The sequence below is a fragment of the Apis cerana genome, linkage group LG10, assembly GCF_029169275.1.
Source record: "Apis cerana isolate GH-2021 linkage group LG10, AcerK_1.0, whole genome shotgun sequence".
NCBI classification, from domain to species: domain Eukaryota; kingdom Metazoa; phylum Arthropoda; class Insecta; order Hymenoptera; family Apidae; genus Apis; species Apis cerana.
Genome location: NC_083861.1, coordinates 5,748,627 through 5,765,262, shown reverse-complemented (window position 1 = coordinate 5,765,262; position 16,636 = coordinate 5,748,627). Strand labels below are relative to the sequence as shown.

At 28.5% G+C, this 16,636-nt stretch overlaps 2 long non-coding RNA genes across 2 annotated transcripts; both read left to right on the top strand.

Moving 5' to 3' along the window:
• Positions 1–29: 29 nt before the first annotated feature.
• LOC133666874 (uncharacterized) lies at positions 30–5,321 on the top strand. Its single transcript, XR_009831668.1, has 3 exons — positions 30–98; positions 999–1,096; positions 4,964–5,321. It is a non-coding gene; the product is annotated as an uncharacterized LOC133666874 (long non-coding RNA).
• A 3,573-nt stretch (positions 5,322–8,894) lies between these two features.
• Positions 8,895–15,061, top strand: LOC133666878 (uncharacterized). Its single transcript, XR_009831676.1, has 3 exons — positions 8,895–9,222; positions 10,124–10,221; positions 14,083–15,061. It is a non-coding gene; the product is annotated as an uncharacterized LOC133666878 (long non-coding RNA).
• Positions 15,062–16,636: the final 1,575 nt, after the last annotated feature.

Sequence of the window (16,636 nt, the reverse complement as noted above, 5' to 3'; positions counted from 1 at the left end):
CACTGCGCATTACACTGCGCATTACACTGCGCATGTCGTCAGTCTACAGTTGAAAATTGTGTGGAGTGGACGTGTCGTCGCGAATTGTGATTATCGCAGTAAGTTATTTTACACTTATTATTACCAAAATATTGCTAATTTAGTTTTTGAAATGATCCATTCAGTGTACTGAAAACGAAATTAATTGGTTTTTTCCGTGTTTTTGTGTCTTTTCCTTAAAATTGTTCATTTCGCGTCTATTGCGTCATTAACGTCCCGTATCGAAATATTTCGAAACAGAATTTGAAATCGTATATCGGCTTTTTTTAAATATAATTTTAATCGTAATACGTTTATATTACAATTTCTTGATCTTTATATTTTATCATTTTAATAGTATTAAAGTGAATGAAATATTTTACGCTTTGTTACGTATTCATTTCGTGAAATCGAATTATTCAAGTATCGCATATTTTTCCGAATGTACATATATATTGTGTACAACGTCTCGCGTGTATGTTTATTGTTTACTTTTTTTAGTCTTTCGTTTATACTTTGCTCGAGGCAAGAAGCATTTCTTATGATATTTCATTTCCAAGAAATCGGATTCGTGTTCAAACATGTTTCGACCTGTCGAGCGTATCCCCTCTCCATCTTGTTATTCGATGCGCGAAATCGAAGCGCAGTGACATTGTTCGTCGTGACGATTAGACGTTTGAAATTTTCTCGAGACGATTGTTTTATTTGTTGCATAGTATTTTAATAATATCTTTCTTTGTGACTACTTTTGTTATTATTTGTGCGTTGATTAATACACATTTATTGAATATTTTATTCAACAATATTAGAATTGATAATTTTGAGTTCCTCGTTTATCACATAATTCGAGTGTCGAATTACAAGATGCTTTATATTGTGAGTTTTTTTTTTTATTTGATTTGATCGTTGTGATACTTTAACATGATCTAATTTCATACATATTATTCATTTATTTAGAAGTTTTGATTTTTTCTGCGCAGGTTTAATTGGTAGCGTTATGGTAATATTCTCGAAGGCGGGAAAAATTCCAATATGGACGCCATTGGTGACTTTTTTTCGTGGTAAAATTTTACATTTCGTATGTATAAATTTTTATTCTGTTTTATTGGATTATTAATGATTGTTGTTAAGCAATTCATAATAAAATTACGTTTTAGTTAGAAGAAAGTGAAAAATAAAAAGGCAGTATTTTTAGAACAAATGCTCGATAAGAAGGAGAAGAAAAAAGATCTTATCAATATCAAAAGATATTGCTTCTTCCTCTATCATTCCCCGTCCCTCTATACTAATTTAATGTTAATTTCAGAAAATATTATATTGTGACCACGCGCAATGTGGTTAGTAGAATCAGTGTTTGCTTCGTCATAGTATTTTGAATATTTTTTAGAGCACAATAGCTCTGATTAAATTTTAATTAGAATAATCAAACGGGAAGATAGAGTCAGTGTTTGTTCGTCGATTATAATTTATGCGGACGCGTTATTAGTTTCTTATTTTTTATTTTTTTTCTTTTTATTTTAAATATTCGTTTCCGGTACAGAGTAGAGTCGGTGCTTCTCTCAAGAGAATACGGCGATCATCCATCACGCGAAGAGGTAATTATTCTTTTATCTATCTAAATTTTTATTCTTGTAAATAGAAGTTAAATGGAATTTCAATATTATATATTGTTACATATTGCATATTTAATAGTTTCGTATTTCAATTTTTTCAAGTAATCGGAACCGTGTTTTAAATTATGACGTTTTGTCACAGATTTCTTCCATCCTTCCATCCATCCTGATGACTATCCAACCTTCTTCTCGATGACTTCTTGGCTACAATAACAATGAAGGCGTTCGCATCGTATGGTGAGTCGCATGCTTTTGGTTCCTCCGGTCACTCAATCATGTCGTAGGATAAAAGATCCGAATCGACACGAGTGATTGGTTGTATACGTAGAATTTTGCACGAGCACAATGACCGCGGGTATATTATATTATTATAAATAAATACCCGCGAGTAGTAACAATTATTTCTATTGTGTTTTATTTATTAGTTCAGGCTAGAGTCTTCTTACGCTTCGCGTTTTGATTAATATAAAATGTTTGGTAATTTTCTGAACATAACTGGCATAAAACGTATAATAATTATTATTATATAATTATCAGTGTAATACATGTTACTGTTAATTTGAATTTCTATAATTCAAAATTCTTCAGAGTAACATTTTAAGTTATTTGGTCAATTTGATTATTGTGTTTGTCATATAATAATTTCATATAACTTCAGTATGATTTACAACACTGGTAGATAGTAAAGTTCAATTTTTACTCGTACAAATGTGAATTAAATTTTGCGCAAGGAGACATTTCGCGACAGGCAGATTTTAGAATCAGAGCAATAAGTTTTGAATATCATTCTTCTTGGTTTTGAAAATATGCTCTGATGAAGGAATCGTCTGAGGGTATTTCTATTAATATTTTATATTAAATTACAATGAATTCTAAATTCCTTTTTCAATTCAATATTAAAAATTTAATATGCTAAAAATTCAAGAACTTGTTTAATTAATGATACGAAATATAAAATAGAGTCACACAAAATTTGAAACATGATAATAAAAATTTGAAATATATAATATAATTTATATAATTGTATAATTTGAAATATATAATACAAAGTCAAAGAATATTAGCCCGTTAGATACAAAATGAATATATTAATATCTTTTTAGCTCAGGATTTTCAGGTTTAACCCTTTCCATGTTCATTGCCAGGAATTCACTCACGTGCCCAGGTGTTACTTGAGTGAAGGAGAGGCAATGGGTATGATGACCTAGTTCATAAGTTAATACAAATTTTTAGCGACTGACGATGCGTTAGTGTATCGTGCACGACGTACTTTCCACATTGTGTGTGTGTGTGTGGTTAGGCTGTGGAATTGCGTCGTTTCAATTATTATTTCTTTCACTATTCAATCGCAATTTACAATCATACTCGTAATAAAATATTGCGAATAAGTAATAAATAGTAAGATTACTAATCTTTAGTATCAAATTACAATATCATAATTGTACAATTTTGGTTGAGAATAATGGTTATAATAATGGTACCGTTTAGTCTGGTGACTAGTATTTTGGAAAACGTTACGTATTCATAAATATTCACAATTAAAATGTAAATACACGTGTTTTGTCGCGTTTCACGCAATGGTCGCTAGCCATCGTCAGTCGATTTCAGGAAAAGGTACGTAAAGTTAGAGTGTGCGAGTAGTGTGCCAAGCTCGGGTGTCGGAGGCGTCCCGGGACGCTTTCCCTAGTGTAGGCTTTTGCGCCCGGGTGTTATGTGTGAGAATCGTGGAATGAGTGTGTTGGTATGCCTGTTTTGCCATATTTTTTAAATATAGGGCTAGGTAGGATAGGTAGTATACTTCTGGTGTGTCTGTTTAATTATAAGTAGGTAGGGCCGGGCAGGTTGTCACAGTCTCTGATCGGGTAGGCGCGTTTTCGCGTGACAACTTGTTTCAGGGAATAAAATTTGAGAAATCGAGGGCGAAACTGAGACGAATGGATGACAATGCCATTCGTCTCTGGTTTTGCTCATCGAGTTTTCGAATTTCGCGGTCGCGGTCGTGATTTGCTTTCGAAACGAACGTTGCGCTCGAGATTCTGTGCATGTACGGAGAACGATCATTGCAATTGTTGGTCGTCCATGTGCATTTAGCTTCCGCGATTTAGTCCTTTTTTTTTTCTTTTTTTCTTTGGTTTACGATTAGTGAATCTCGAGCCTAGATTTAAGTTTCAGCGGGCATTGCGCCCGAAGGAGGAAGACCGAAGAGGCCCGACAAACTGTCACGAAGAGGGCTGCAACGAATGGTTTCTCATCTTTTGGATCTTGTCTCGATCCAAAGAATGGGAAATCATTGTTACTACTTTGTCATTGTGCTCGTTTTAGTAATACGTATTATATGTTGTATTGTCTTGGCCAATTTGCATGCTGGCCTATCGTTTATCCAGTCATCATGGGCATATCGCGAATTTGCATTAGTGTTGCGATTGATTAGTAAACGGGTTGAATTAGAGTTGCGATAAAATGATGATCGCGTTTGCTATAGCGTTGCGTTGAAAAGAATATCGCGGTTACGTTTAATTATTTTCATTATGAATTAATCAATTTTTTATTTTCTTTTTTTTTTTTTTTTTTTTAATATATATTTGAATTTATTCTTTATTATAATGCAATTATGATTTATGATATCGTGATATTTAAAGTAGCTTTTTCGATTTATAAAATAATAATAAATTTTATATTAAATTCGTTTGAAGAATTAGTGTTGCGTTGAAAAATAATCGCGTTTTTTTATAGTAGTTTTGCGTTTTTTTGCTCAAATTGCCCATATTTCTTCCACTTGGACTGTGGAAGTATCAAGTTCCTGAATCACCTATTACAGTCAAAAAGCTGTATGAAAGGTGATTGTACGACGGCAGTCTCTGACTATGGCTGCAATCTTCCGCTATTATATAGTGTTGCGTCTATAATAAAAAAATTATGAGTGCATAAATTAGTTTATTAGAGTTTCGTATATGTTTTCGCGAATCTTTTATCCTTTTTTTTATCCTTTTTTTTTGCTGATATAGAATTGCATTGAAAGTACAGTGAAGCACTCTTCGCGTTTTCTTTTGACATTTTAGCATTTTAGTGTTGCGAAATAGAAATAAATTCCACTCACGGTTTGTTCGGATTTACATTGGGTGGATAATTATTTTGGTTACCCTTCTGGTTACCTTTTCGTCGTTTTTTTCATTTCAGCACCCCCTTATTAAGAACGTTTGTTATTGAAAATACTGTTAAAATATGTATTTCTTTCTTATCGATGAATATCTCCCATTTAAAATAATGAGTTGCTTAACAACATTTTGATAATTTGTTTTTTTTTAATTAAATTTTTTCCTTTCTTTTTCTAGGTGTAAATTATTTTTTAATTATTAATCCAGTAATTGAGTTTGTTACAGATATGAAATATGAAAAATAGAAGAAAATAAACAGGAAAAAATAGATAGATAATAATGTGTTATCCTCATTTGTTGGAAATTAATTACCTTTGTTATTGTTGTTGTTTCACTAATTCTGTTCTATAGTTTGTTTCAGAAATCTCCTTCAGCTTTCAACAATGGATTATGTGGAATGGATTACATCTTATCATCAGATAAATATTCTAATTTTTTATATTAGGTAATATAGAATAGGTTGTAGGAAACATTTAGCTTTTTTTCTTGATAGATGGGATTTATAAACGATGTTCTGTTCTTCTTCTTCTTATTGTTAAAAAGCAGCTTCGCTTTCCCCACTTTGATTCGTTTTCCAAATCAACATTTCCTATTTTTCAAGGCAATATGATCATTTTGCTATCCTTAATTCCTTAATTTCCTCATTATAAACAAATGCTTGATACTTGATAGCTACATGACTTTGTTCATTAGCCATCATTGGTATATACTGATTTGCATTTTCCTCTTGCCACATGTGGTTTTATGTCGTATCACAAATTTTTGGAATTTGTGTGTCATCAATCAGTGTGAATGTAAATATGATGAATGTTGATACGAAGAGAATTTGTTAGATGTTCAATCAAAGCTGAATTAGGAACAAAGTGTTTAAATTCTTATATAGATAAGAAACATAAAAAAACTTTCAGAATAAATTAAATGTTAATGTTATATTTTTAATTCAAGTTTGTTTCAGGATTTCTTACAGGAACAGAAGATTGTATAATTGATTAAAAAAGTGTATTTAAAATTAAGTGCATGCAGAATCAAGGGTATTAAATAAAGTTATGTATTGTAGAAAAGTAGATACTGTAGATAAATAGGTGGATAACATACATTTAGGAAAGGAGAATTTATTTACGAATAAAATAATTTGGGAAATTTATAAAGCATAAGATTTTATTTCTTTGTACCTTGAGTGATAATAATTGTATATGTAATCAAATTATATTACGCTAGACGGCGTAGCTCTAATCTTTTTTCGGTTCAGAACATATTTTACAATGTTCGAAGATGTCGCGTCAATCTATTTCTTGTCGATATTTCGTTTATACGTTTATTTTATGATCGATAATGAAACACATAAATTAGAATAAGTAATAGACGAAGAGGAAATGAATAGAGATAAGATAAGAATTGAACGTGAGCACCATCTCTTGCAAGCTAGAAACATTTCTTTAAGATGATATTTTCTAAAAGCACTAAGAGATGGCAATAATACTTAATTCTTACTCTACTTTATCCTCCTTGGAGAAAAATCTTCTCTTATGATTCAATCATTTTTAGTTTATTATTGTTGAGTTTTATGTTACATTTCCTTTTTATGTTCTTATACTCATTTCTTATAATCTATAATTATTATTGTTTAAGTTCAATTACCTTCAGTTATTTTTCATATATATGTCTTTTCTAATTCAATTAACATTTATGCTAAATTATTTTTTCTATGTTTTAACATTTTTGGAATTTTTTTTAATTTTTACATTGAACAATCCTTCCATGGAATTTTTTTATTCTTTTTGTATATTAGGATCAATAGTTCAATTCTATTCTTATATCTTGAAGCTTTGTTAAATATAATAAATTGTTTTTCTTAAATTGTTTATCTTATTCAATTACCATTTGTTGTTGTAAATTCCTTTTTGTTATTTAGTTCCTTTAGATTTTCTTAACTTTGAGATTAAGTTCTTCAGCTATGTTTCAATCCTTTTCTACTTTCTAATATACTTTATGTTGAATTCTCCTTTTTTGTTTGTATATTTTTAATTATTTATATATTATAACATTAAACTTTTTTATATGTTGCAACATAACAATTAGCAAAATCTTACAATGCTGCAACATATTGGAAAAGAATTTAACATTGTAATACATAAATAATGAAATTAAACATGAAAAGAGAATATAATGTAAAAGTTATTGTTATCATAAAGTAGAAAAAAATTGAAATATTTGAGAGGAATTTAACCTCAAAGTTAGAAAAGTTTAAAAATACTGAAATATGAGAGAAAGATTTAACAGAAATATTATCTAAATTAAAGAAAACATTTAAGCAAAACAACAAAATTTGCTTCTTTTTGATGTTTTAGAATTTTAGATTTAGATTTTTCTTGACTTTGAAATTTTATTCTTCAGTTATGTTTCAATCCTCTTTTTTATAATGGTTAACTTTTATCTTACATTTTCCTCTTATATGTTTATACACATTTATTTATTTATTATAATGTAACAATAAATTCTTTTATATGTTGCAACATAACAATTAACAATTAACAATTAATTAATCTTACAATGCTGCAATATATAGGAAAAGAATTTAACATTGTAATACATAAATAATGAAATAAAACATGAAAAGAGAATATAATGTAAAAGTTATTATTATCATGTAAAATGTAAAAGTTATTATTATCATAAAATAGAAAAAAATTGAAACATTTGAGAGGAATTTAATCTCAAAGTTAAAAAAGTCTAAAAATATTGAAACATGAAAGAAGGATTTAATAGAAATATTAGATATTAGATATAATAGAAATTAAGGAAAACATTTAAAGAAAATAACAAAATTTGCTTTTTTGATATTTTAGATTTTTAGATTTAGATTTCTTTTTTTACTGTGGGATTAAATTCTTTAGCTATGTTTCAATCCTTTTTTACTTTATTTTTGTTACATAACTTGTTATATTATGTTATATTCTCTTTTTATGTTTTTATATTTATTCATTATTCATATATGTACCATAATAATAAATTCCTTTATATGTTGCAGCATATTAATTAATTGATATTAATTAATTAACCTCAGAATGCTGCAATATATAAGAAAAGTATTATGTTACATTGTAATACATAAAAAATGAATTAATGACATGAATTAAAAACATGAAAAGAAAGTATAATGTAAAAGTTAATAAGTATCATGAAGTAAGAGAAAATTAAAATATTGAAGAAGAATTTCACAGAATCTCAAAGTTATAAAAATCTGAAAGAATTGAAATGAAAAACATTTAAAAGGATTTAAGAGAAATATTATCTAAATAAAAAAAAAGAAAAACATTTACACAAATCAATTAAATTTTCTCTTTTATGTATGTTTTTTCTAATTGAAGAATTTAACACTCATGTTAAATTCTTTCTTTGTTGTTTTAGATTTTTGGATTTAGATTTTTTTTTTAACTTTGATATTAAATTCTTCTCTTATGTTTCATTCTTTTTTATTTTATAATATTTAACTTTTTATGTTAAATATTCTCTTTTGTTTTTTCCATATTCATTATTCATCATTTATGTACTACTATATTGTTAAATATTTTTACATATATGTATATATATGTATATATATTTATTCTTCAAATTAAATTAACCTATGTGTCAAATTTTATTTACATTCTCTAAGTTTTTTAGATTTATTTAACGTTATTCTTCTGTTCTATTTCTATAATTCTATTCAGATTTTGTTCATCTCAAATTAAAATATCTTATTTGTACTTCAATCTTTCCTAATCTCTTCGAATCTTGTGTTAAATAAGTTTCTTGTTTTTTTTTCAGATTTGGTTAAATATTCTTTTGTGTTTTTTCTCTTGTTGATTTTTATGTCAAAATTGTTTTCTTTTATTTAATATAATTTAATTGCTTAAATTTATTTATTTTAAATTTAAATTCAAGTCTTGTGTTTTATTTATATTATATTTCAATTATGTTAAATTCAGTTACTTTTATATTACGTTCTTTCTCTTTTTATTTTTCAATTTTCATGAATTTATTTAAGTTTTTGTTAAATTTCTCTTTTGTATTTTTACTTATATTTAAATTTAATTTAATAAATATTTTTATTGAATTCCTTCTTTGCATTACAACTATCTTATTATCTTGATAAATTGGTAATTCTAGTAATAATTTTTTTTTTCCAATAAGTAGATCTTTAGAGAATTCCAATCTGACAAGTAACACATAATTAATATACGTGTTATGTTATATTTCAATTTTTCGCGCGATTTTTGAATGAAAAAAATAAGCATCATGAGCCAGCCAATCAGAACGTCGCTTTATTCAAGTAGTCGCGGGACTCATTGCGCATCGTAGTGCGCATTACACTGCGCATTACACTGCGCATGTCGTCAGTCTACAGTTGAAAATTGTGTGGAGTGGACGTGTCGTCGCGAATTGTGATTATCGCAGTAAGTTATTTTACACTTATTATTACCAAAATATTGCTAATTTAGTTTTTGAAATGATCCATTCAGTGTACTGAAAACGAAATTAATTGGTTTTTTCCGTGTTTTTGTGTCTTTTCCTTAGAATTGTTCATTTCGCGTCTATTGCGTCATTAACGTCCCGTATCGAAATATTTCGAAACAGAATTTGAAATCGTATATCGGCTTTTTTTAAATATAATTTTAATCGTAATACGTTTATATTACAATTTCTTGATCTCTATATTTTATCATTTTAATAGTATTAAAGTGAATGAAATATTTTACGCTTTGTTACGTATTCATTTCGTGAAATCGAATTATTCAAGTATCGCATATTTTTCCGAATGTACATATATATTGTGTACAACGTCTCGCGTGTATGTTTATTGTTTACTTTTTTTAGTCTTTCGTTTATACTTTGCTCGAGGCAAGAAGCATTTCTTATGATATTTCATTTCCAAGAAATCGGATTCGTGTTCAAACATGTTTCGACCTGTCGAGCGTATCCCCTCTCCATCTTGTTATTCGATGCGCGAAATCGAAGCGCAGTGACATTGTTCGTCGTGACGATTAGACGTTTGAAATTTTCTCGAGACGATTGTTTTATTTGTTGCATAGTATTTTAATAATATCTTTCTTTGTGACTACTTTTGTTATTATTTGTGCGTTGATTAATACACATTTATTGAATATTTTATTCAACAATATTAGAATTGATAATTTTGAGTTCCTCGTTTATCACATAATTCGAGTGTCGAATTACAAGATGCTTTATATTGTGAGTTTTTTTTTTTATTTGATTTGATCGTTGTGATACTTTAACATGATCTAATTTCATACATATTATTCATTTATTTAGAAGTTTTGATTTTTTTCTGCGCAGGTTTAATTGGTAGCGTTATGGTAATATTCTCGAAGGCGGGAAAAATTCCAATATGGACGCCATTGGTGACTTTTTTTCGTGGTAAAATTTTACATTTCGTATGTATAAATTTTTATTCTGTTTTATTGGATTATTAATGATTGTTGTTAAGCAATTCATAATAAAATTACGTTTTAGTTAGAAGAAAGTGAAAAAATAAAAAGGCAGTATTTTTAGAACAAATGCTCGATAAGAAGGAGAAGAAAAAAGATCTTATCAATATCAAAAAGATATTGCTTCTTCCTCTATCATTCCCCGTCCCTCTATACTAATTTAATGTTAATTTCAGAAAATATTATATTGTGACCACGCGCAATGTGGTTAGTAGAATCAGTGTTTGCTTCGTCATAGTATTTTGAATATTTTTTAGAGCACAATAGCTCTGATTAAATTTTAATTAGAATAATCAAACGGGAAGATAGAGTCAGTGTTTGTTCGTCGATTATAATTTATGCGGACGCGTTATTAGTTTCTTATTTTTATTTCTTTTTATTTTAAATATTCGTTTCCGGTACAGAGTAGAGTCGGTGCTTCTCTCAAGAGAATACGGCGATCATCCATCACGCGAAGAGGTAATTATTCTTTTATCTATCTAAATTTTTATTCTTGTAAATAGAAGTTAAATGGAATTTCAATATTATATATTGTTACATATTGCATATTTAATAGTTTCGTATTTCAATTTTTTTCAAGTAATCGGAACCGTGTTTTAAATTATGACGTTTTGTCACAGATTTCTTCCATCCTTCCATCCATCCTGATGACTATCCAACCTTCTTCTCGATGACTTCTTGGCTACAATAACAATGAAGGCGTTCGCATCATATGGTGAGTCGCATGCTTTTTGGTTCCTCCGGTCACTCAATCATGTCGTAGGATAAAAGATCCGAATCGACACGAGTGATTGGTTGTATACGTAGAATTTTGCACGAGCACAATGACCGCGGGTATATTATATTATTATAAATAAATACCCGCGAGTAGTAACAATTATTTCTATTGTGTTTTATTTATTAGTTCAGGCTAGAGTCTTCTTACGCTTCGCGTTTTGATTAATATAAAATGTTTGGTAATTTTCTGAACATAACTGGCATAAAACGTATAATAATTATTATTATATAATTATCAGTGTAATACATGTTACTGTTAATTTGAATTTCTATAATTCAAAATTCTTCAGAGTAACATTTTAAGTTATTTGGTCAATTTGATTATTGTGTTTGTCATATAATAATTTCATATAACTTCAGTATGATTTACAACACTGGTAGATAGTAAAGTTCAATTTTTACTCGTACAAATGTGAATTAAATTTTGCGCAAGGAGACATTTCGCGACAGGCAGATTTTAGAATCAGAGCAATAAGTTTTGAATATCATTCTTCTTGGTTTTGAAAATATGCTCTGATGAAGGAATCGTCTGAGGGTATTTCTATTAATATTTTATATTAAATTACAATGAATTCTAAATTCCTTTTCAATTCAATATTAAAAATTTAATATGCTAAAAATTCAAGAACTTGTTTAATTAATGATACGAAATATAAAATAGAGTCACACAAAATTTGAAACATGATAATAAAAATTTGAAATATATAATATAATTTATATAATTGTATAATTTGAAATATATAATACAAAGTCAAAGAATATTAGCCCGTTAGATACAAAATGAATATATTAATATCTTTTTAGCTCAGGATTTTCAGGTTTAACCCTTTCCATGTTCATTGCCAGGAATTCACTCACGTGCCCAGGTGTTACTTGAGTGAAGGAGAGGCAATGGGTATGATGACCTAGTTCATAAGTTAATACAAATTTTTTAGCGACTGACGATGCGTTAGTGTATCGTGCACGACGTACTTTCCACATTGTGTGTGTGTGTGTGGTTAGGCTGTGGAATTGCGTCGTTTCAATTATTATTTCTTTCACTATTCAATCGCAATTTACAATCATACTCGTAATAAAATATTGCGAATAAGTAATAAATAGTAAGATTACTAATCTTTAGTATCAAATTACAATATCATAATTGTACAATTTTGGTTGAGAATAATGGTTATAATAATGGTACCGTTTAGTCTGGTGACTAGTATTTTGGAAAACGTTACGTATTCATAAATATTCACAATTAAAATGTAAATACACGTGTTTTGTCGCGTTTCACGCAATGGTCGCTAGCCATCGTCAGTCGATTTCAGGAAAAGGTACGTAAAGTTAGAGTGTGCGAGTAGTGTGCCAAGCTCGGGTGTCGGAGGCGTCCCGGGACGCTTTCCCTAGTGTAGGCTTTTGCGCCCGGGTGTTATGTGTGAGAATCGTGGAATGAGTGTGTTGGTATGCCTGTTTTGCCATATTTTTTAAATATAGGGCTAGGTAGGATAGGTAGTATACTTCTGGTGTGTCTGTTTAATTATAAGTAGGTAGGGCCGGGCAGGTTGTCACAGTCTCTGATCGGGTAGGCGCGTTTTCGCGTGACAACTTGTTTCAGGGAATAAAATTTGAGAAATCGAGGGCGAAACTGAGACGAATGGATGACAATGCCATTCGTCTCTGGTTTTGCTCATCGAGTTTTCGAATTTCGCGGTCGCGGTCGTGATTTGCTTTCGAAACGAACGTTGCGCTCGAGATTCTGTGCATGTACGGAGAACGATCATTGCAATTGTTGGTCGTCCATGTGCATTTAGCTTCCGCGATTTAGTCCTTTTTTTTTCTTTTTTTCTTTGGTTTACGATTAGTGAATCTCGAGCCTAGATTTAAGTTTCAGCGGGCATTGCGCCCGAAGGAGGAAGACCGAAGAGGCCCGACAAACTGTCACGAAGAGGGCTGCAACGAATGGTTTCTCATCTTTTGGATCTTGTCTCGATCCAAAGAATGGGAAATCATTGTTACTACTTTGTCATTGTGCTCGTTTTAGTAATACGTATTATATGTTGTATTGTCTTGGCCAATTTGCATGCTGGCCTATCGTTTATCCAGTCATCATGGGCATATCGCGAATTTGCATTAGTGTTGCGATTGATTAGTAAACGGGTTGAATTAGAGTTGCGATAAAATGATGATCGCGTTTGCTATAGCGTTGCGTTGAAAAGAATATCGCGGTTACGTTTAATTATTTTCATTATGAATTAATCAATTTTTTATTTTCTTTTTTTTTTTTTTTAATATATATTTGAATTTATTCTTTATTATAATGCAATTATGATTTATGATATCGTGATATTTAAAGTAGCTTTTTCGATTTATAAAATAATAATAAATTTTATATTAAATTCGTTTGAAGAATTAGTGTTGCGTTGAAAAATAATCGCGTTTTTATAGTAGTTTTGCGTTTTTTTGCTCAAATTGCCCATATTTCTTCCACTTGGACTGTGGAAGTATCAAGTTCCTGAATCACCTATTACAGTCAAAAAAGCTGTATGAAAGGTGATTGTACGACGGCAGTCTCTGACTATGGCTGCAATCTTCCGCTATTATATAGTGTTGCGTCTATAATAAAAAAATTATGAGTGCATAAATTAGTTTATTAGAGTTTCGTATATGTTTTCGCGAATCTTTTATCCTTTTTTTTTTTATCCTTTTTTTTTGCTGATATAGAATTGCATTGAAAGTACAGTGAAGCACTCTTCGCGTTTTCTTTTGACATTTTAGCATTTTAGTGTTGCGAAATAGAAATAAATTCCACTCACGGTTTGTTCGGATTTACATTGGGTGGATAATTATTTTGGTTACCCTTCTGGTTACCTTTTCGTCGTTTTTTTCATTTCAGCACCCCCTTATTAAGAACGTTTGTTATTGAAAATACTGTTAAAATATGTATTTCTTTCTTATCGATGAATATCTCCCATTTAAAATAATGAGTTGCTTAACAACATTTTGATAATTTGTTTTTTTTTAATTAAATTTTTTCCTTTCTTTTTCTAGGTGTAAATTATTTTTTAATTATTAATCCAGTAATTGAGTTTGTTACAGATATGAAATATGAAAAATAGAAGAAAATAAACAGGAAAAAATAGATAGATAATAATGTGTTATCCTCATTTGTTGGAAATTAATTACCTTTGTTATTGTTGTTGTTTCACTAATTCTGTTCTATAGTTTGTTTCAGAAATCTCCTTCAGCTTTCAACAATGGATTATGTGGAATGGATTACATCTTATCATCAGATAAATATTCTAATTTTTTATATTAGGTAATATAGAATAGGTTGTAGGAAACATTTAGCTTTTTTTCTTGATAGATGGGATTTATAAACGATGTTCTGTTCTTCTTCTTCTTATTGTTAAAAAAAGCAGCTTCGCTTTCCCCACTTTGATTCGTTTTCCAAATCAACATTTCCTATTTTTCAAGGCAATATGATCATTTTGCTATCCTTAATTCCTTAATTTCCTCATTATAAACAAATGCTTGATACTTGATAGCTACATGACTTTGTTCATTAGCCATCATTGGTATATACTGATTTGCATTTTCCTCTTGCCACATGTGGTTTTATGTCGTATCACAAATTTTTTGGAATTTGTGTGTCATCAATCAGTGTGAATGTAAATATGATGAATGTTGATACGAAGAGAATTTGTTAGATGTTCAATCAAAGCTGAATTAGGAACAAAGTGTTTAAATTCTTATATAGATAAGAAATATAAAAAAAAAACTTTCAGAATAAATTAAATGTTAATGTTATATTTTTAATTCAAGTTTGTTTCAGGATTTCTTACAGGAACAGAAGATTGTATAATTGATTAAAAAAAAGTGTATTTAAAATTAAGTGCATGCAGAATCAAGGGTATTAAATAAAGTTATGTATTGTAGAAAAGTAGATACTGTAGATAAATAGGTGGATAACATACATTTAGGAAAGGAGAATTTATTTACGAATAAAATAATTTGGGAAATTTATAAAGCATAAGATTTTATTTCTTTGTACCTTGAGTGATAATAATTGTATATGTAATCAAATTATATTACGCTAGACGGCGTAGCTCTAATCTTTTTTCGGTTCAGAACATATTTTACAATGTTCGAAGATGTCGCGTCAATCTATTTCTCGTCGATATTTCGTTTATACGTTTATTTTATGATCGATAATGAAACACATAAATTAGAATAAGTAATAGACGAAGAGGAAATGAATAGAGATAAGATAAGAATTGAACGTGAGCACCATCTCTTGCAAGCTAGAAACATTTCTTTAAGATGATATTTTCTAAAAGCACTAAGAGATGGCAATAATACTTAATTCTTACTCTACTTTATCCTCCTTGGAGAAAAATCTTCTCTTATGATTCAATCATTTTTAGTTTATTATTGTTGAGTTTTATGTTACATTTCCTTTTATGTTCTTATACTCATTTCTTATAATCTATAATTATTATTGTTTAAGTTCAATTACCTTCAGTTATTTTTCATATATATGTCTTTTCTAATTCAATTAACATTTATGCTAAATTATTTTTCTATGTTTTAACATTTTTGGAATTTTTTTAATTTTTACATTGAACAATCCTTCCATGGAATTTTTTTATTCTTTTTGTATATTAGGATCAATAGTTCAATTCTATTCTTATATCTTGAAGCTTTGTTAAATATAATAAATTGTTTTTCTTAAATTGTTTATCTTATTCAATTACCATTTGTTGTTGTAAATTCCTTTTTGTTATTTAGTTCCTTTAGATTTTCTTAACTTTGAGATTAAGTTCTTCAGCTATGTTTCAATCCTTTTCTACTTTCTAATATACTTTATGTTGAATTCTCCTTTTTTGTTTGTATATTTTTAATTATTTATATATTATAACATTAAACTTTTTTATATGTTGCAACATAACAATTAGCAAAATCTTACAATGCTGCAACATATTGGAAAAGAATTTAACATTGTAATACATAAATAATGAAATTAAATATGAAAAGAGAATATAATGTAAAAGTTATTGTTATCATAAAGTAGAAAAAATTGAAATATTTGAGAGGAATTTAACCTCAAAGTTAGAAAAGTTTAAAAATACTGAAATATGAGAGAAAGATTTAACAGAAATATTATCTAAATTAAAGAAAACATTTAAGCAAAACAACAAAATTTGCTTCTTTTTGATGTTTTAGAATTTTAGATTTAGATTTTTCTTGACTTTGAAATTTTATTCTTCAGTTATGTTTCAATCCTCTTTTTTATAATGGTTAACTTTTATCTTACATTTTCCTCTTATATGTTTATACACATTTATTTATTTATTATAATGTAACAATAAATTCTTTTATATGTTGCAACATAACAATTAACAAAATCTTACAATGCTGCAATATATAGGAAAAGAATTTAACATTGTAATACATAAATAATGAAATAAAACATGAAAAGAGAATATAATGTAAAAGTTATTATTATCATGTAAAATGTAAAAGTTATTATTATCATAAAATAGAAAAAAATTGAAACATTTGAGTGGAATTTAATCTCAAAGTTAAAAAAGTCTAAAAATAT